General features: G+C 42.8%; 1 long non-coding RNA gene across 1 annotated transcript in view; it reads right to left on the bottom strand.

Annotated features, from left to right (window-relative positions):
* Positions 1-340: 340 nt before the first annotated feature.
* LOC141046765 (uncharacterized) overlaps positions 341-20,882 on the bottom strand; it is a 32,647-nt gene continuing 12,105 nt past the window's right edge. Inside the window, exon 2 of the long non-coding RNA XR_012219648.1 lies at positions 341-1,381. This is a non-coding gene — a long non-coding RNA (uncharacterized lncRNA). The remainder of the gene's footprint in view (positions 1,382-20,882) is intronic.

Raw genomic sequence — 20,882 nt, 5'->3', positions numbered from 1 at the left:
ATAAAACACTGATTTGATGAAAACTAAAAGAAGCAGCCTAGTGACACATCGCTGGAATCAGGCGGTCTGCCTCTACATTATGCTGGTCTCAGATTACAGAGTAAAAACTTGCCGACAGATTGCCTTTAAGTAGAAAAATGGCATATTTTGCCTCCTTGTTTGTATGTGTGTATATATATATATATAAGCCAGTGAGTTCATGTGTGGCGATATTTTCTATTATGGAAGATGCGATATTGTTGACTTTCTGATTGCTTCACCTCAAATGATAAATCATTAGTACAATGTAATCTTCATTGTCTATATGGTGCTCAGCTTCAGCGATGGCCACACGCTCACATCATTTCTCTAATATGAGGTTTATTGAAAAAGTAAAGTGACAAGCTCTGTAATTACATACATATTACATGGATGGTCACAACGTGGGGTGCACGTCACTCACACACTGTAGCAGGATGGGAGTCACTCTCCTCCATTAAAGGCTAATAAGTAACAGGCACAGAGCAGCACTGGAGACAACGTCCGCCATATTTGTATGCTGCCATAAGCTATCACCGACCAACTGCTATCTATCAGTCTAGAGAGGAATCAGCACAATTCCATTTAAAATGTCTTGTCTTTGCTTGCGTTTCATAGGATAGCTGCATAAAGCGTCTTCTTAGTGACAGCACTACTGTAGTTGTGGCATCAAGGTGTAAAGACACTGCTGGGCATCATCCTGATGATAAGGAACAAGTGACTGATAAGTAGCAAGTAACTGGCACTTATTCATTATCATCAGGAGCTAGATCAGTGTTTCCCTAATTCCACAATACCAGGAAATAATAGACAAGTTATCTGTAAAGGTGATATAGATATTTTCTTCTAGGTGTCATGTTTTCCCTTGCCACCATGATGTTGATTTGCTCCATAGACCTGCCTCGTCCACTTTCTATTTATCGTATACGTAGTAGGTATCCATCGTTCATCTCCAATATAGGCTTTCCTTCACTGCTGTCTGCTCCAGCGGTAAGCAGACATCACATTTATAGTATAACGGGAGTATATAAGCCACATGTTGGACAGCAGAACCACGTATGTAGCAAGGGCACACAAATGGCAGCTACTCAGTATACACATTAGCATGTAGTACGTGTTTCTCGTGGCACTGGCCCCCTGGCTGGGTTACACGCTTTTACTTGGATATCACAAGTAGCCACTATAGTGAGACATTGAACTCTGTGACCAGAAAGTCCATGGAATTCTTTTCTTTGGTCTTGAAAGCTTCAGCAATGATCCTGGCAGCCTCACGATGTTCTTTATCTTGTAAGGAGACTCCATTCACCTCTAGGATTACCTGGCCCACATGAAGCTTGCTGCAGTTATGAGCAGAGCCTCCTCTCTACAAAAAAAGGAAGGGGGGCAAAGCAAAAGAAAGATGGCGAGTTAAAATCAAACTTCTATTAAATCAAGTTTTTATGTTAATTTTTTTTTCGGGTCACAATTGAGACTACTCAACATTGAAATTACAACACCATGAAGGAAAAATTGTTGAATTATGGAAATCACAAGAAATGATGAAAAAGTGGAAATAAAGTTTATGAAATATCTCGATTAAACCAGTATGTAGCATGAGCACCATGTGCAAAAGTCCCCGCACTTAGAGCCTTGTCTGGTATTAATGGTTGTCTGAGGAATGTTTTGCACTGAATGCATTTGGGCATGAAAATCATCAAGATCCGCTGCTGGTAGTGGCCTATGCAATTGCTAACCAATGATGTCATAGATGTGTGTGATGGGAGACAAGTCCAGAGATGCTGCAGGCCACAAGCTGTTCACAGTAGCCCAAGCAATATGCTGCTAGGCGTTATGTTGAAAAATGGCTCCTGGGACACTTTGAGAACTGGCCATACTGTCATTTTTGCTGTTACCAGCAATAGACTGACTCAAACTCTATCTTTTATATTGAAGCATTTAATGAACGTGTGCAAAGATCATTTTGAAGATCGTGACAGCTGTGACATACCCCATTGTGAATGGGGGATTCTGTGTTGTCAGCCTTGTATAGAGGTGTTACCTGTTAATGTAATTCTTCCCGTGGTGATAATGAGACTGCTGGAAAGTCTTCTATCATGAACTAGAAGTACCAGTCTAAAATTGCCCCAGTGGCCAGTGTGAAAATTGTAAGATTTCTAATTTTGTTATACTTATTGTTATATAAGAAAAAAAAAACTTTGCCAAACACAAAAACCTGATTTGGTCAATAGGTCTGATACAGTAGTGTAGCTACCGGGGTGGGGCAGAGGGTGCGGTCACCCTGGGCCCCGCGTTCTGAGGGGGTCCACCCAGAGCTACTCTACAGTCACTGTATTGGCATGCACAGCGCGCCAATACAGTTACACTGCGGCAGAAAAAAGTTATAGCTCTCAGAATAAAGTGATGGAAAAATAATTATTTTTTATATAAAATAGTTTTTATTGTATGAAAGTGCCAAAACATAAAAAATGATATAAATGAGGTATCCCTGTAATCATACTGACCCGAACAATAAAACTGCCTTATCAATTTTACCACACGTGGAACGGTGTAAACACCCCCCAAAAGAAATTCATGAATTGCTGGTTTTTGCTCATTACATCTCCCAAAAATCGGAATAGAAAGGGAAAGTTAGGGTTGGGGCTAGAGTTGGGGTTAGGGTTGGGATTAGGGTTAGGGGTGTGTTAGGGTTAGGTTTGTAGTTAGGGTTATGGTTATGGCTCTGATCAGGGTTAGGGGTGTGGGGATTAGGGTTGGAGTTGGAATTGGGGGGTTTCCACTGTTTAGGCACATCAGGGGCTCTCCAAACGCAACATGGCATCCCATCTCAATTCCAGCCAATTCTGCGTTGAAAAAGTCAAACGGTGCGCCTTCCCTTCGGAGCTCTGCTGTGTGCCCAAACAGTGATTTACCCCCACATATGGGGCATTGGCATACTCAGGACAAATTGGACAACAGCTTTTGGGGTCCAATTTCTCCTGTTGCCCTTGGGAAAACAAAAAATTGGGGGTGAAAATAATCATTTTTGTAAAAAAAATATGATTTTTTATTTTTGCGGCTGTACATTATAAAATTCTGTGAAGCTCTTGGGGGTTCAAAGTGATCACCACACATCTAGAAAAGTCTTTAGGGGGTCTAGTTTCCAAAATGGTGTCACTTGTGGGGGGGTTTCCACTGTTTAGGCACAGCAGGGGCTCTTCAAATGTGGCATGGCGTCCAATCTCAATATCAGCCAATTTTGCATTGAAAAGTCAAACTGCGCTCCTTCCATTCCGAGCTCTGCCGTGCTCCAAAACAGTGGTTTACCCCCACATATGGGGTATCAGTGTACTCAGGACAAATTGCACAACAACTTTTGGGGTCCAATTTCTCCTGTTACCCTTGGTAAAATAAAAACAATTGGATCTGAAGTAAATTGTTTGCGAAAAAAAGTTAAATGTTCATTTTATGTAAACATTCCAAAAATTCCTGTGAAGCACCTGAAGGGTTAATAAACTTCTTGAATGTGGTTTGTGCACCTTCTTGGGTGCATTTTTTAGAATGGTGTCACTTTTGGGTATTTTCTATCATATTGACCCCTCAAAGTGACTTCAAATGTGATGTGGTCCCTAAAAAAAATGGTGTTGTAAAAATGAGAAATCGCTGGTCAGGTTTTAACCCTTATAACTTCCTAACAAGTAAAAAATTTGGTTCCAAAACTGTGCTGATGTAAAGTAGACATGTTGGAAATGTTAATTTTGTGTGACATATCTTTGTGATTTAACCCCTTCATGACCCAGCCTATTTTGACCTTAATGACCTGGCCATTTTTTGCAATTCTGACCAGTGTCCCTTTATGAGGTAATAACTCTGGAACACTTCAACGCATCTTAGCGATTCTGAGAATGTTTTTTCATGACATATTGGGCTTCATGTTAGTGGTAAACTTAGGTCGATAATTTTTGCGTTTATTTGTGAAAAAAACAGAAATTTGGCGAAAATTTTGAAAATTTCGCAATTTTCAAATTTTGAATTTTTATTCTGTTAAACCAGAGATTGATGTGACACAAAATAGTTACTAAATAACATTTCCCACATGTCTACTTTACATCAGTACAATTTTGGAAACAATTTTTTTTTTTGTTAGATAGTTATAAGGGTTAAAAGTTGACCAGCGATTTCTCATTTTTACAACAATATTTACAAAACCATTTTTTTAGGGACCACCTCACATTTGAAGTCACTTTGAGGGGTCTATATGGCAGAAAATACCCAAAAGTGACAACATTCTAAAAACTGCACCCCTCAAGCTACTCAAAACTACATTCTAGGAGATTATTAACCCTTCAGGTGCTTCACAGGAACTAAAGCAACGTGGAAGGAAAAAATGGACATTTTATTTTTTGCACCACAAATTTTCTTTTCTCATTAATTTTTTTCATTTTCACATGGGCTACAGGATAAAATGGATCCTAAAATTTGTTGGGCAATTTCTCCTGAGTACACTGATACCTCATATGTGGTCATAAACCACTGTTTGGGCGCACGGCAGGGCTCGGAAGGGAAGGAGCACATTTGACTTTTTGAATGGAAAATATGCTGGAATATTTAGCGCTTGCCATGTCGCGTTTGGAGAGTCGCTGTGCGCCTAAGCACTGGAGCTTCCCCACAAGTGACCCCATTTTGGAAACTAGACCCCCCAAGGAACTTATCTACATGCATAGTGATCACTTTGAACCCCCCAGGTGCTTCACAAATTGATCGGTAAAAAAAAAAAGTACTTTTTTTTCACAAAAATTTTCTTTTGGTCTCAATTTTTTCATTTTCACATGGGCAACAGGATAAAATGGATCCTAAAATGTGTTGGGCAATTTCTCCTGAGTGCACAGATACCTTATATGTGGTCATAAACCACTCTTTGGGCGCACGGCAGGGTCCGTAAGTGAAGGAGCGCTATTTGACTTTTTGAATGGAAAATTCGATCCAATCGTTATCGGACACCATGTCGCGTTTGGAGAGCCCCTGTGTACCTAAACATTGGAGCTCCCCCACAAGTGACACCATTTTGGAAACTAGACCCCTTAAGGAACTTATCTAGATGTGTAGGGAGCACTTTGAACCCCCAAGTGCTTCACAAAAGTTTATAACGTAGAGCAGTGAAAATAAAAAATCATTTTTTTCCTCAAAAAAGATTTTTTAGCACGCTATTTTTTTATTTTCACAAGGGTAACAGGAGAAATTGGACCACAAAAGTTGTTGTCCAGTTTGTCCTGAGTACGCTGGTACCCCATATGTGGGGGGGAACCACTGTTTGGGCGCACGGCAGGGCTCAGAAGGGAAGGAGTGCCATTTGACTTTTTGAAATGAAAATTAGCTCCAATCGTTAGCGGACACCATGTCGTGTTTGGAGAGCCCCTGTGTGCCTAAACTTTGGAGCTCCCCCACAAATGACCCCAGTATGGAAACTAGACCCCCTAAGGAACTTATCTAGATGCATAGTGAGCACTTTGAACCCCCAGGTGCTTCACAGAAGTTTATAACGCAGAGCCGTGAAAATAAAAAATATTTTTTTTCTTAAAAAAAATATTTTTAGTCCGCAATTTTTTATTTTCACAGGGGTACCAGGATAAATTGGACCCCAAAAGTTGTTGTACAGTTAGTCCTGAGTACACTGGTACCCCATATGTGGGGGGGGACGACTGTTTGGGCACACGTCGGGGCTCAGCAGGGAGGTAGTGACATTTTGAAATGCTGACTTTGATGGCATGGCCTGAGGGTGTCATGTTACATTTGCAGAGCCCCTGTGTGCCTAAACAGTAGAAACCCCCGGCATGTGACCTCATTTTGGAAACTAGACCCCCCAAGGAACTTATCTAGATGTGTGGTGAGCACCTTGAACCCCCAAGTGCTTCACAGAAGTTTATAACGCAGAGCCGTGAAAATAAAAAATCATTTTTTTTCCTCAAAAAAAAAAGATTTTTAGCCCGCAATTTTTTTTCACAACAGTAACAGGATGAATTGGACCCCAAAAGTTGTTGTACAGTTAGGGATGGGCGAATCTACTCGTTAGGACTCGTTACTCTGCGAGTAGTAGGGGACTCGCAGGAGTCGGTACTCTGCGAGTTTCCAAGCGATTACTCGCACAGTAACGAGTCCAATACAAATCAATGGCAATCCTAGTTTTTTCAGAGTTTAATTCAAGCAATCCTAGTTTCTTAGCGATTTTGTGTCCCCCTGCTGACACAAAATCGCTAAGAAACTAGATTGCTTGTATTAAACTCTGAAAAAAAAAAAAATAGGAGTTGAGCATGGGAAATTCCCACGCAGCAATGGCATAAAGTGAGACTAGGGACTTTTTTTTTTTTTTAAAGTGGTGGAGGAATACAGTGCGGAAGGATACCTACCTTCCGTTATTGTATTCCTGGAGCTGGTAGAGAACGGTAGCATCAGCTGATGCTGCTGTTCTCCACGCAAGATCGACGTGGGACCCTCATGGACTTCTGCGGATCGGGGTAAGTATATTGGTGTTTTTTTATTTTGATATTTAACCCTCAGGTGACCATGGCTTCGGGGATCAAAGTGACAAGTGACGGTAAGTATGTACTCTATGTTATATGTACTGTATGTCTATATGTATGTATTGTATGTAGTATATATGTATGTTGCATGCATATAGTATATATGCAGTATATATGTAGTATGCATCTTGCATGCATGTGGTATGTATGTAGCATGTATGTAGTATGTATGTAGTATGTATGTAGCATGTAGTATATATGTATGTTACATGTAGTATATATGTTGTATGTATGTAGTATGTAGCATGTATGTTGCATGTATGTAGCATGTAGTATATATGTAGTATGTATGTTACATGTAGTATATATAGTATATATGTTGTATGTATGTAGTATGTATGTAGTATGCATATAGTATGTAGTATGTATGTAGTATGTATGTAGTATGTATGTTGCATGTATGTAGTATGTATGTTGCATGTATGTAGCATGTAGTATGTATGTAGCATGTAGTATATATAGTATATATGTAGTATATATGTTGTATGTATGTCGCATGTATGTAGTATGTATGTTGCATGTATGTAGCATGTATGTAGTATGTTGCATGTATGTAGCATGTAGAGTGTATGTATGTTACATGTAGTATATGTAGTATATATGTTGTATGTAGTATGTATGTAGTATGCATGTAGTATGCAGCATGTATGTCGTATGTATGTTGCATGTATGTAGCATGTAGTATATATGTAGTATGTATGTTACATGTAGTATATATAGTATATATGTAGTATGCATGTTGCATGCATGTAGTATATATGTTGTATGTTGCATGCATGTAGTATGTATGTAGTATGTAGCATGTATGTAGTATGTATGTTGCATGTAGTATATATGTAGTATGTATGTTACATGTAGTATATATGTAGTTTGTATGTTGCATGTAGTATATATGTAGTATGCATGTTGTATGTATGTAGCATGTAATTTTATTTTTATTTTTTTTTTTTACATTCAACACATTAGCCGGATGATGGGACTACTACTGTCCCATCATTGGCTAATGTGTCAATCACTGTCATGGTAGCAGGCATCGCCCGATGGGACTTGTAGTCCCATCGGACGATGCCTGCACAGACCACCGGAGCCTGCACAGACCACCGGAGCCTGCACAGCCCCCCGGCAGGCCGGCACAGCCCCCCGGCAGGCCGGCACAGACCACCGGAGCCTGTACAGACCACCGGAGCCTGCACAGCCCCCCGGCAGGCCGGCACAGACCACCGGAGCCTGCACAGCCCCCCGGCAGGCCGGCACAGACCACCGGAGCCTGCACAGACCACCGGCAGGCCGGCACAGACCACCGGCAGGCTGGTACAGACCCCCGTACAGTCGGCACAGCCCCCCGGCAGGCCGGCACAGACCACCGGAGCCTGCACAGACCACCGGCAGGCCGGTACAGACCCCCGGACAGTCGGCACAGCCCCCTCGAAGGCCCGAACTGATGGCGCATCATGATGCGCACAGACAGCGCATCATGATGACGTCATTTCGGCAGCCAATCGGAAAGCTCAACACTAGTCAGCAGGGGGACACAAAATCGCTAAGACTCCTATTTTTTTTTTTTCAGAGTTTAATACAAGCAATTCTAGTTTCTTAGCGATTTTGTGTCAGCAGGGGGACACAAAATCGCTAAGAAACTAGAATTGCTTGTAGTAATATCTCTCTCTCTCTCTCTCCCCAGCACAGGAATCGCTGCAATACTCGCATCCCCATTCATTAACATTGGACTCGCTAGACTCGCAACGAGTAGCGAGTTTCCGTCTCGGACTCGTTACAGTCTAGCGATTCCGAGTATTTCAGGATTGGCCCATCCCTATGTACAGTTTGTCCTGAGTACGCTGGTACCCCATATGTGGGGGGGAACCACTGTTTGGGCACACGTCAGGGCTCGGAAGGGAAGTAGTGACATTTTGAAATGCTGACTTTGATGGCATGGTCTGCGGGCGTCATGTTACATTTGCAGAGCCCTTGATGTACCTAAACTGTTGAAACCCCCCACAAGTGACCCCATTTTGGAAACTATACCCCATAAGGAAGTTGCCTAGATGTGTAGTGAGCACACTGAACCCCCAAGTGCTTCACAGAAGATTATAACGCAGAGCCATGAAAATAAAAAATAATTTTTTTTCCTCAAAAAATGATTTTTTAGCTCTCAATTTTTTATTTTCACAAGGGTAACAGGAGAAATTGGACCCCAAAAGTTGTTGTCCAGTTTGTCCTGAGTACGCTGGTACCCCATATGTGGGGGGGAACCATTGTTTGGGCACACGTCAGGGCTCGGAATGGAAGTAGTGACGTTTTGAAATGCTGACTTTGATGGCATGGTCTGCGGGCGTCATGTTACATTTGCAGAGCCCTTGATGTACCTAAACTGTTGAAACCCCCCACAAGTGACCCCATTTTGGAAACTATACCCCATAAGGAAGTTGCCTAGATGTGTAGTGAGCACACGGAACCCCCAAGTGCTTCACAGAAGATTATAACGCAGAACCATGAAAATAAAAAATAATTTTTTTTCCTCAAAAAATGATTTTTTAGCTCTCAATTTTTTATTTTCACAAGGGTAACAGGAGAAATTGGACCCCAAAAGTTGTTGTCCAGTTTGTCCTGAGTACGCTGGTACCCCATATGTGGGGGGGAACCATTGTTTGGGCACACGTCAGGGCTCGGAATGGAAGTAGTGACGTTTTGAAATGCAGACTTTGATGGAATAGTCTGCGGTCGTAATTACGTTTGCAGAGCCCCTGATGTGCCTAAACAGTGGAAACCCCCCACAAGGGACCCCATTTTGGAAACTAGACCTTCCAAGGAACGTATGTAAGATGTGTTGTGAGCACTTTGAACCCCCAAGTGCTTCACAGAAGTTTATAATGCAGAGACGTGAAAATGAAAAAATCATTTTTTTCCACAAAAATAATTTTTTAGCCCCCAATTTTTTATTTTCCCAAGGGTAACACCGGAAATTAGTCCCCAAAAGTTGTTGTGCAATTTTTCCTGAGTACGCTGATACCCCATATGTTGGGGTAAACCACTGTTTGGGCACATGTCAGGGCTTGGAAGGGAGGGTGCACCGTTTGACTTTTTGAACGCAAAATTGGCTGGAATAAATGGTTGCACCATGTCGCGTTTGCAGACCCCCTGATGTGCCTAAACAGTGGAAACCCCTCAATTCTAACTCCAACCCTAACCCCCACACACGCCTAACCACAGCCCTAACCCTAACACATCCCTAACCACAAGCCTAACCCTAATTCCAACGCTAACCCTAATTCCAACCCTAACCCTAATTCTAACCCTAATTCCAACCCTAACCCTAATTCCAACCCTAACCCTAATTCAACCCTAACCCTCTTTCCAACCCTAACCCTCTTTCCAACCCTAAACCTCTTTCCAATCCTAACCCTAACCCTCTTTCCAACCCTAACCCTAACCCTCTTTCCAACCCTAACCCTCTTTCCAACCCTAACCCTAACCCTCTTTCCAACCCTAACCCTCTTTCCAACCCTAACCCTCTTTCCAACCCTAAACCTCTTTCCAATCCTAACCCTAACCTTCTTTCCAACCCTAACCCTAACCCTCTTTCCAACCCTAACCCTCTTTCCAACCCTAACCCTAACCCTCTTTCCAACCCTAACCCTAACCCTCTTTCCAACCCTAACCCTCTTTCCAACCCTAACCCTAACCCTCTTTTCAACCCTAACCCTAACCCTCGTTTCAACCCTAACCCTAACCCTAGTGGAAAAATAAAAATATTTTCTTTACTTTATTAGTTGTGCCTACCTATGGGGGTGATAATCGGGGGGGTTATTTACTTTTTCTTTCATTTTGATCACTGTGAGAGTGATCAAAATGAAAGAATGGAATCTGCAGCCGGCAGATTCGGGCGGGCGCACTGCGCATGCGCCCGCCATTTTCAAGATGGCGGCGCCCATGAACCGGACCCACCGGACACCGGGAGCGACAGGGGGACTTAGAAGGTGCCGGGGGAGGTGAGATGGGGTGAGGGGGTTACTGGAAGCTGGCGTGGAGCAGAGGGAATGGGAGGGGGGCAGATGATGACAGCGGCGGCAGATCGCCGCTGTCATTCAGTTGCGGGGGGGGGGATCGCCGGTGGGGGGGGGTGGAATCGGTGTCTCCAGCCATGTCCGATGCTACAGCAGCATCGGCCATGGCTGGATTGTAATATTTCATCAATTTTCATTGATGAAATATTACTATCACTCTGATTGGCTGTTTCACTTTTAACAGCCAATCAGAGCGATCGTAGCCACGTGGGGGCGAAGCCACGCCCCCTGTGGCGAAGAACAAAGCCCCCTGTATCTGCGGGTCGGGTGACCTTTCAGTGACCCCGGTCACCCGACCCGCAGGGGGGCTTTAAAGTCATGACGCCACATAGGCGTCATGGGTCGTTCTGGCACGACTTTTCATGACGCCTACTTGGCGTCAAAGGTCGTGAAGGGGTTAAGGGCATGAAAATTCAAAGATGGAAGATTGCAAAATTCCAAATATCTGTTTTTTTGACAAATAAATGCAAGTCATATCAAAGAAATTTTACCACTATCATGAAGTACAATATGTCACAAGAAAACATTGTCAGAATCACCGGGATCCATGGAAGCGTTCAGAGTTATTACCTCATAAAGGGACAGTGGTCAGAATTGTAAAAATTGGCCCGGGCATTAACATGAAAACTACCCTTGGGGTAAAGGGGTTAAAGCTATGCAAGAAAACACCCTGAAGCCTGTTTTCAGCTTCCTGACCAGGCCAAATGTTACAACTCTTCATTGGATCCCATCGATTCTGAGACTATTTTCTTGTGACATATTGTACTTCATGACAGTGGTAATAATTTGTTTGATATAACGCGTTAATTTATGAAAATATCAGAAATTTGGCAAAAATTTAGAAAATGTTGCAATTTTCAAACTTTTCTTTTTATGCCCTTAACCCCTTCACTACCAAGGGTGGTTTGCACGTTAACTACCGGGCCAATTTTTACAATTCTGACCACTGTCCCTTTATGAGGTCATAACTCTGAAATGCTTCCGTGGATCCCGGTGATTCTGACATTGTTTTCTCGTGACATATTGTACTTCATGTTAGTGGTAAAATTTCATTCATATAACTTGCGTTTATTTATGAGAAAAACGGAAATTTGGCGAAAATTTTGAAAATTCCGCAATTTTCCAACTTTGAATTTTTATGCCCTTAAATAACAGAGATATGGCACACAAAAAAGTTAATAAGTAACATTTGCCACATGTTTACTTTACATCAGCACAATTTTGGAACCAAAATTTTTATTTGTTAGTAAGATATAAGGGTTAAAAGTTGACCAGCGATCTCTCATTTTTGCAACACCATTTTATTTTTACGGACCACATCACATTTGAAGCCACTTTGTGGGGTCTATATGATAGAAAATACCCAAAAGTGACACCATTCTAAAAACTGCACCCCTTAAGGTGCTTAAAAACACATTCAAGGAGTTTATTAACCCTTCAGGTGCGTCACAGGAGTTTTTTGAATATTTAAAAAAAATTGACATTTAACTTTTTTTCACAAAAAAAATTACTTCAGGTTCAATTTTTTTTATTTTACCAAGTGTAACAGGAGAAATTGGACTGCAAAAATTATTGTGCAATTTGTCCTGAGCACGCTGATACCTGATATGTGGGGAGAACCACTGTTTCGGCGCATGGCAGAGCTCAGAAGGGAAGGAGCGCCGTTTGACTTTTTCAATGCAAAATTGGCTGGAATTCTGATCGGACGCCATGTCGCGTTTGCAGAGCCCCTGATGTACCTAAACAGAGGAAACCCCCCACAAGTGACCCCATTTTTGAAACTAGACCCCCTAAGGAACTTATCTAGATATGTGGTGAGAACTTTGAACCCACAAGGGCTTCACAGAAGTTTATAATGTACAGCGGTACAATTAAAAAATCATATTTTTTCCACAAAATGATCTTTTCACCCCCAATTTTTATTTTCCCAAGGGTAACAGGACCCTAAAAGTTATTGTGCAATTTGTCCTGAGTACGCTGATACCCCATATGTGGGTGTAAATGACTATTTGGGCACATGGCAGAGCTCGGAAGGCAAGCAGCGCCATTTGACTTTTTTGGCTGGAATTGAGATCAGACACCATGTCACGTTTGGAAAGCCCCTGATGTACGAAAACACTGGAAAACCCCCACAAATGACCCCATTTTGGAAACTAGACCCCCAAAGGAACTTATCTAGATGTGTGGTGAGAACTTTGAACCCCCAAGTGCTTCACAGAAGTTTATAACGCCCAGGTGTGAAAATAACAAAAAAAATTTTTTCCACAAAAATGATATTTTTGCCCCAAAATTTTTATTTTCCTAAGGGCAACAGGAGAAATAGGACCCCAAAAGTTGTCCTGAGTAGGCTGATACCCCATATGAGGGGGTAAAACACTGTTTGGGTGCATGACAGAGCTTGGAAGGGAAGGAGCACCATTTGACTTTTTCAAAGCAGAATTGGCTGGAATTGAGATCAGATGCCATGTTGCGTTTGGAGAGCACCTGATGTGCGCAAATAGTGGAAACCCCCAATTCTAACCCTAACCCTAGCCCTAACCCTAACCCTAGCCCTAGCCCTAACCCTAACCCTAACCCTAGCCCTAACCCTAACCCTAGCCCTAACCCTAGCCCTAACCCTAGCGGGAAAATGGAAATAAATACATTTTTTTAATTTTATTATTTTTCCCTAACTAAGGGGGTGATAACGGGGGGTTTGATTTACTATTTATGGCGGTTTTTATGTTTGACAGCTGTCGCACGCTAAAAGACGCTTTTTATTGTAAAAATAGTTTTTGCATCACCACATATTGAAAGCTATAATTTTTCCATATTTTGACCCACCGAGTCATGTGAGGTCTTATTTTTTGCGGGATAAGTTGACGCTTTTATTGGTATCATGTTCGGGCATGTGACATTTTTTGATCGCTTTTTATTTCGTTTTTTGGGATGCAGAATTTACAAAAACCAGCGTTTCATGAATTTCTTTTGGGTGGTGCGTTTATGCCTTTCCGGGTGCGGTAAAATTTATCAGGCGGTTTTATTCTTCGGGTCAGTACGGTTACAGCGATACCTCATTTAGGTGTTTTTTTTATGTTTTGGCGCTTTTATGCAATGAAAACAATTTTATATAAAAAATAATTATTTTTGCATCACTTTATTCTGCGAGCTATAACTTTTTTATTTTTATGCTGATGATGCTGTATGGTGGCTCGTTTTTTGCGGGACAAGATGACGTTTTCAGCGGTACCATGGATATTTATATGCATCTTTTTGATCGCGCGTTATTGCACTTTTTGTTCGGCGGTATGATAATAAATCATTATTTTTTGCTTTGTTTTTTATTTTAATTTTTTAAGGGGTTCGCTTAAGGGGTTAACTATTGGGACAGTTTTATAGGGCGGGTCATTACGGACGCGGCGATACCAAATATGTGTACTTTTATTGTTTTTTGTTTTTTTTATTTCCAAAAAATGAATTTATTGGGGAATATTTTTTTTTTTTTTTAAATTTATTTGGCGATTTTTTTAAAATTATTTTTACACTTTTTTTTAATATTTTTTTTACTTTATTACAATGTCCCAGGGGGGACATCACTGTCCTGTGACAGATCGCTGATCTGTCACATCACAGATCACTGTGACAGATCAGAGATCTGTCACAGGCACTGCACAGGCTTCCTCATGCCTGCGCTTTGCAGGCACTGAGGAAGCCAGCTTCCTGCAGGCCCCCGGAGGTCCCCGTCACCATATTGGATCCGGGGACCTGCAGGAAAGGAGTCCCCCGCAGCAGCGCTGCACATTGCGCTGCCGTGGGGGGCTCAGGGAAGCAAGGAGGGAGCCCCCTCCCTGCCGATGCTTCCCTTTAACTCCCGGTACACCGCGATCATGTTTGATCGCGGTGTGCAAGGGGTTAACGTGTCGGGGGCGGTCCGTGACCGCCCCTGACACATTGTGCCGGGTGTCAGATATGATAATTAGCTGACACTCGGCCGCAATCAGCGGCGCTCACCACGTGGGCGCCGCTGATCGCGATGACGTAATATTCCGTCCATGGTAATTAGGTCCATGGTTACATGGACGGAATATTACGTCATTTGTAGGTAAGGGGTTAAATCAGAGAGTTATGTCACACAAAATGTTAATAAATAAAATTTCCCACATATCTGTTTTACAGCCAAACAATTTTTGAAACAAATTTTTTTTGTTAGTAGTCCAGTCAAAATATGAAAAAAAAATCCTTTACCCTGAACAAATTCCAAGAAAGCGTTTTATTGTTTTTTTGGTATTATTACATGTAGGGAAAAACATACTAAAAGTTTACCAAGATAGGGTTACCACAAAGGGTCCAAATGTGACGTCAAAGAATATGGCCGCCAAAGCTGTAAAATGTTAAATGTGACTCGCCTTTCAGTGTCTGTCATATTTCTTTTACAATTACTACTATTATTATATTTATTATTTAGCGATTTATTTATCTTCTTTTACAGAGCTGAGAATGATGGAAAGTCAAGAAACTTGCCCCTTATGCAGCCATGAAGTAGAAGATGACGGAGAAAGAGTGGTGATTGGTGCGAAAGGAGGTGAAGGGATCAATAAAGCCAGTATTGAGAGGGGCGTTAGCACTGTGGTAGCTGCTGGAGCAGTGGTGCACAAGAGATGTCGTATGAACTACATAAACAAGAAGCAAATAGACTTGCATAAGAAAGCTACTTCCGTTCGTCGTTCACCTGCCAAGAGAGGTACACGGGTGTCTACTGGATCCTATGATAGCACGACGCAGTGTTTGTTCTGTGGACATGAAGTGGTGAAGACAAGATCTAGTAGTGATTTCGATGACTATAGCTTTGTTAAAACGGATGGATTTGTAAGGTCCATCTTGTCACATTGCAAACAGCGTAATGATGACTGGGCATTCACCATTCAAGGGAGAATCGCGTACTTTGGGAAGGACTTACATGCTGCAGACTGTCTCTATCATCGTTCATGTGACATTAACTTTCGGATAAATTACGAAATTCCTATGCGTCATGGTGGTGGATCTACTACAAAGAAACCGCGGAAGGTAGGGAGGCCAATGAACATGGACCAAGAGCAAGCGTTCTTGAGAATGTGTGCATTTCGATGAAGAGCAACTGACTGTCACAGATCTTGCAAAGAAAATGACGGAGTATCTTGTAGAAGGAGACAGTGCTGCCTATAGTAATAAAAGGCTGAGATATAGGCTGGAGGAGAGGTATGGCAATTCGCTATTCATAGCAGAGAGTGAAGGGTTGCCTAACATTGTAACGTTCCGTGAAATGACCAGAATAATCTTGAGGGACTATTTCCGTAGTCAGGAAACGGATGAAGAAGCCCAGAAGAGAGCCATCATAGAGACTGCGGCCAAACTAATCAAGAGCGAAATCAAGTCTAAGATCCCATCTTCAACCGATGAATATCCGAAGACTTCTTCGCTTGAATGTCAGTCTGTCTTAGATTATCTCCCCCTGAGTTTGCTTTGCTTGCTTCAAACCCTCTTCGTTGGAAAGGACATTCACAGGAAGGTCACAAGCATTGGACAATCAGTTGTTCAGGCTGTACGTCCCAGGGCTGTAGTAGCTCCATTGCAGCTTGGGTTAGCAGTCCAGCTCCATCATCATTTCAGGTCTCGATTTTTTGTAGACAGTCTCTCATCCATGGGATATTGTTCATCATATTCGGAAGTTCAGCGATTCGAGGAAAAACGCTGCCACTTCTGTTGGCCAGGATGTACTCAGTGGTACCATAGACAGACTGGATACGGCACTGCTGTTCGCTGCGGACAACGTCGATCATAATATCATCACGTTAGATGGGAAGGCGACTTTCCACGGCATGGGGATGGTAGCCACTGTGACTCCAGGAAGGAAGGTCAGTCGCACTGTTCTCAGACGGAAGACTGCAGACTTGGAGATAGTTGAACAAAGCAGAGTTGATGTAAGGGAATACCGTTTCGCAAAACACACTCGCCGAAACATAAAATTCAAGCCCTTGCCATTTCTCGACGCCATTGACCATCGTGTTGCTGTATTGTGGGAGATGTCTTTACGCTTCAAACAGCCTGCACCGAGCTGGAATGGAAGACTGTGATCATCCAGGGTCGTCTTCGGTAATCTTCCTGCCCCTCATTGACATGTATTCCGGAGACAAGTCATGCATCTTCTTTACTCTTGAGTATCTGTGCAACCTTGCTGATAAACACCGATCCACTGCAGTTGTTATATTTGATCAGCCACTCTACTGGAAAGCGTCAGAAATCAAACACGAGGTGCCTGAAGACATCCCGGTTCGAGATGTTGTCCTGATGCTCGGGAGCTTCCACACATTGATGAATCTTATGGGTGCCATAGGAACGTTGATGGATGGGAGTGGAATCAAAGAGATCTTGGGAACAATTTACGGTGACAATGCTGTGCAACACATCATGACTGGAAAGGCAGTTCAGCGTGCAGTTCGTGGCCATCTCCTTCTTGATCAGTGTCTTACTCAGCAAGCTGCAGACAAAGTACTTTGCGACCATCCCGGTTTTGCAGACCTATTGCAAGAACTTGAGCAGTTGTATGCTCGGACACTGACGGGGAGAGTGACTTGAATTCGGTCATCACTTCTACCTGCCTTAGTGAAATTGTCCACCTCTTGTCCACCAAAAGAAATGGATTATCCGCTCACTCTCGCACCAGTAAACTATGGCTGAATTACCAACAGATGGTTGGAATTGCAAGGGAGCTTATCGAGGCCGATCGTACAGGATCCTGGCTGATGCACCTTCATGCTGTAGCCGAATGTTTGCCCATTCTTGCAGCTGCTGGGCATGGGAACTATGTGAAGGCCGCCTACCTTTACCTCCAGTCTATGACCACTCTGGAAGATGATATGCCATCAGTCTTCCATAGATTTATGAATGGCTTGCATGTTGTAAGGCGGACTGATCAGTACTGGGCAGGCCTGGGTTGCGACCTAGTCATCGAGCAAGCTCTGATGCGCTCCCTAAAAACTGAAGGACTCACCAGAGTACATGGAATGTTCGAACATCAGAGGGCCTTGTGGACACTGTGCCAGTGTCCTCTTCCTATAGTGATGCAATGCAGGGTTTCACTCGCCAGAGCTTTGTCACCAGTGAACAACACAAGGATGCAAGAACGTCAAGGACGAGAAGAGATCGTGAAGACCTGGAGAAAATTGCAGATAAACTCGAGACCTTTTCACCTTTTCTGATGAAGTGTCTCTTCGCAACATTATCACCGATGTCAATGCAAATAAGGATGTGAATGTCCATAACCTGTTCACCATTGGCAGAGAAAGAGTGGCAACAATGGAGGGTCAATCACTGTTTTCAGTTAAGTACAAGCGGTCAATGAAAGCCAAGACCCTGGCATCCAGTGAGGCTATTGATGTTGCTAAGGACAAAACAATAGACCCCGCTCTTTTGTTCCAAAGGTTTCTTGTGGTGTCTCGAAACTGCTGATCTTTCCCTTGATGAGGTGATGGCCTATGAACTTTCACCATACCCACCATCCCTCTTTGAGGCAAAACATCTCTTACGCAAACCAAACAAAGCACAACTGATGGCTGCTATAAAAGAACAGAGTTCAGATGACGCAGTACTCAAGGATGTACCAGAAGTGGAACATTATGTTCTTGACGGAGGTTCTCTTCTCCATCGACTGAAGTGGTCAGAAGGAAAGACATATTGTTCAATCGCTGAAGACTATGCATCTTTCACACTAAAGCACTATGGTAAGGCTACAATAGTATTTGATGGTTACATTGGAGGACCAAACACTAAGGACATTACCCATCAGCGACGGCGCAAAAAACGAACAAGTAGCAAAGTGAACATTGCTGAAGGAACGAAATTTGTCTGGAAAAAGGAGGACTTCCTTTAGAATGTGGAGAACAAACAGTCTCTTATCAATCTCATTTCCCAGCGCATGAATGACAGAGGTTGCCACGTAATACAATCAGAGGGGGATGCAGATGTGGAGATTGTTAAGGCAGCAGTGTCAATGTCATCCAACAAAAGTACTAGTCTCACTGGCAAAAATACAGATCTTTTGGTGTTGTTACTTCATCACGCGTCAACCAGCGATGGCAACAAGCTTTATTTCTACTCGGATAAAGGGAGTTCTGCAACAGTATACGACATTAAGGTTATGAAGAAGTTCCTGGGAAACCATGTCTGCAGCAGTCTTCTGTTCCTTCATGCATTCACGGGTTGCGATACCACTTCCGCGGTTTTTGGAATCGGAAAAAAAGTCGGTCTACACAAGGTTTTGAAGGGAGACTCGGTCTTAAATAGCTGTGCTAAAATCTTTTCCACACCTAACAAAACCAGAGCTAAGATTGAAGACGGTGGGTGTAAAGCGATGGTGGCATTGTTCGGGGGCAAACCTGGAGACAATCTGTCTGCAATGAGGTATTCTACTGTCTGCAAAAAAGTTGGTTCAGCCAAAATCTTTGTTACACCTGAACGACTGCCACCGACCTCCTCTGCAACGAAGTATCATGCCCTTTGGAGTTACCTCCAAGTGATGCATTGGATGGACAATGGTGAGGCCATGGACACTACTGAATGGGGATGGGAATTGCAGAACAACAGTCTAGTTCCAGTGATGATGGATACTTCACTCGCACCAGAAACACTTCTGAAAATAATTCACTGCAATTGTTCTCATGGTTGTAGTACACTTCGGTGCACTTGCAAAAGACACGGACTTACCTGTTCACGGGTATGCGGACCATGTCAAGAAGGACATTGTGACAATATGAGTGAGGAAGCAGTGTCTGATGATGAAAATAGTGACTATTGACCTGACACGCTTATTCAGTAATGAAGTAGGTCTTAAAATGCACTGTGTATTAATTCTATAATTTCTAGAAATGTACATATATGTCATGACGTTATTGATGACGTCATGACCTCGCCTGTCCATGTAGTTAATATAAAAATATATAGTATACAAAATGCAAACTCTTCTGTAACCTAAAGCTACAGCTTTGAAATAGGGAAATATTCGTTATTTTTAGGGCGATGGATGTCATCGTCTTATGACGTCATAGTTAGGACCTTTGTGGTGATCAATTTCTGGAAAACTTTTAATATGTTGTTCCCCACATATAATAGTAATAAAAAAAATCATAAAACGCTTTCTTGGAATTTGTTCCGGGTCAAACCGTATTTTCACTGGACTATAGGAAGTTATAAGCGTTAAAAGTTGACCAGAGATTTCTCTTTTTTACAACAAAACCATTTTTTTAGGGACCACATTATCTTTGAAATGACTTTGAGAGGTCTACATGACAGAAAATAAACAAAAGTGACACCATTCTAAAAACTGCACCCCTCAAAGTGCTCCAAACCATATTTAGGCTATGTGCACACGTTGCGGATTTTTAGCGTTTTTGCCATGAAAACGCTAAAAATCCGCAACTCATTGAATTCAATGGCATTCCGCACATGCTGTGCTAATGTTGGGTATTTTTTCGCGGCGGAATCACATCGTGGAAAAATCTGCAGCATGCTCATTCTTTTTGCGGAATCGCGGGGATTCCGCACACAAAGGAAAGTGTGGATGGTACCGAGGGTCTGGAGGAGAGGAGACTCTGCTCCAGGCCCTGGGTACAATATTCCTCTTAAAAAAGGAATTAAAATAAAAAACCGTGATATTCTCACCTTCCGGTGGCCCCCGCAGCCTTCCCAGGCCTCAGCGACGCTCCCGGCAAGCCCCGTTCCCAGTGATGCCTTGCGACAATGACCTTTGATGACGTAGCGGTCTCGCGTGATGCTACATCATCTGGGGTTATTGTCGCAAGGCATCGCTGGTGTAATGATAAGTAAAATATGACCTCGCTGGAACATTCCAGAATCTCCCATTGTTACACTACAAATTATACTTCTTGTCACATGCTGCAGATGTGACCCCCCTCCCCCCCTTAGCAGCTGTGTGTGTCTCCTCTGCCTGCTTGTAACCCTACACCAGATATTTCCTGTGCCAGCTCTCTCTCTCCCCCTTCCCCCCTCCCTGCACAGCCAGGAAAAGGATTTCCTTTGTTCCCTGCCATGCGGCCAATTCAGGTATGGGAAATATTAAAAGAAGCCATAGCGCGCACCTCGTACATGGCAGAGATATGAAAATTACTTTTCTGCAAAATGCATCGACCCAGTATTCTGGCCCATAATTTGCATGGTTCTAGCACCCACAGAAACCGAGATCTGAATTTCTCCTAAACAGTGTGACATAATTACT

Source organism: Dendrobates tinctorius, unplaced genomic scaffold, assembly GCF_039654945.1.
Source record: "Dendrobates tinctorius isolate UK_male_01 unplaced genomic scaffold, ASM3965494v1 ptg000120l, whole genome shotgun sequence".
In the NCBI taxonomy this organism is placed as follows: Eukaryota; Metazoa; Chordata; class Amphibia; order Anura; family Dendrobatidae; genus Dendrobates; species Dendrobates tinctorius.
This window is presented reverse-complemented; position numbering and strand designations above follow the sequence as displayed.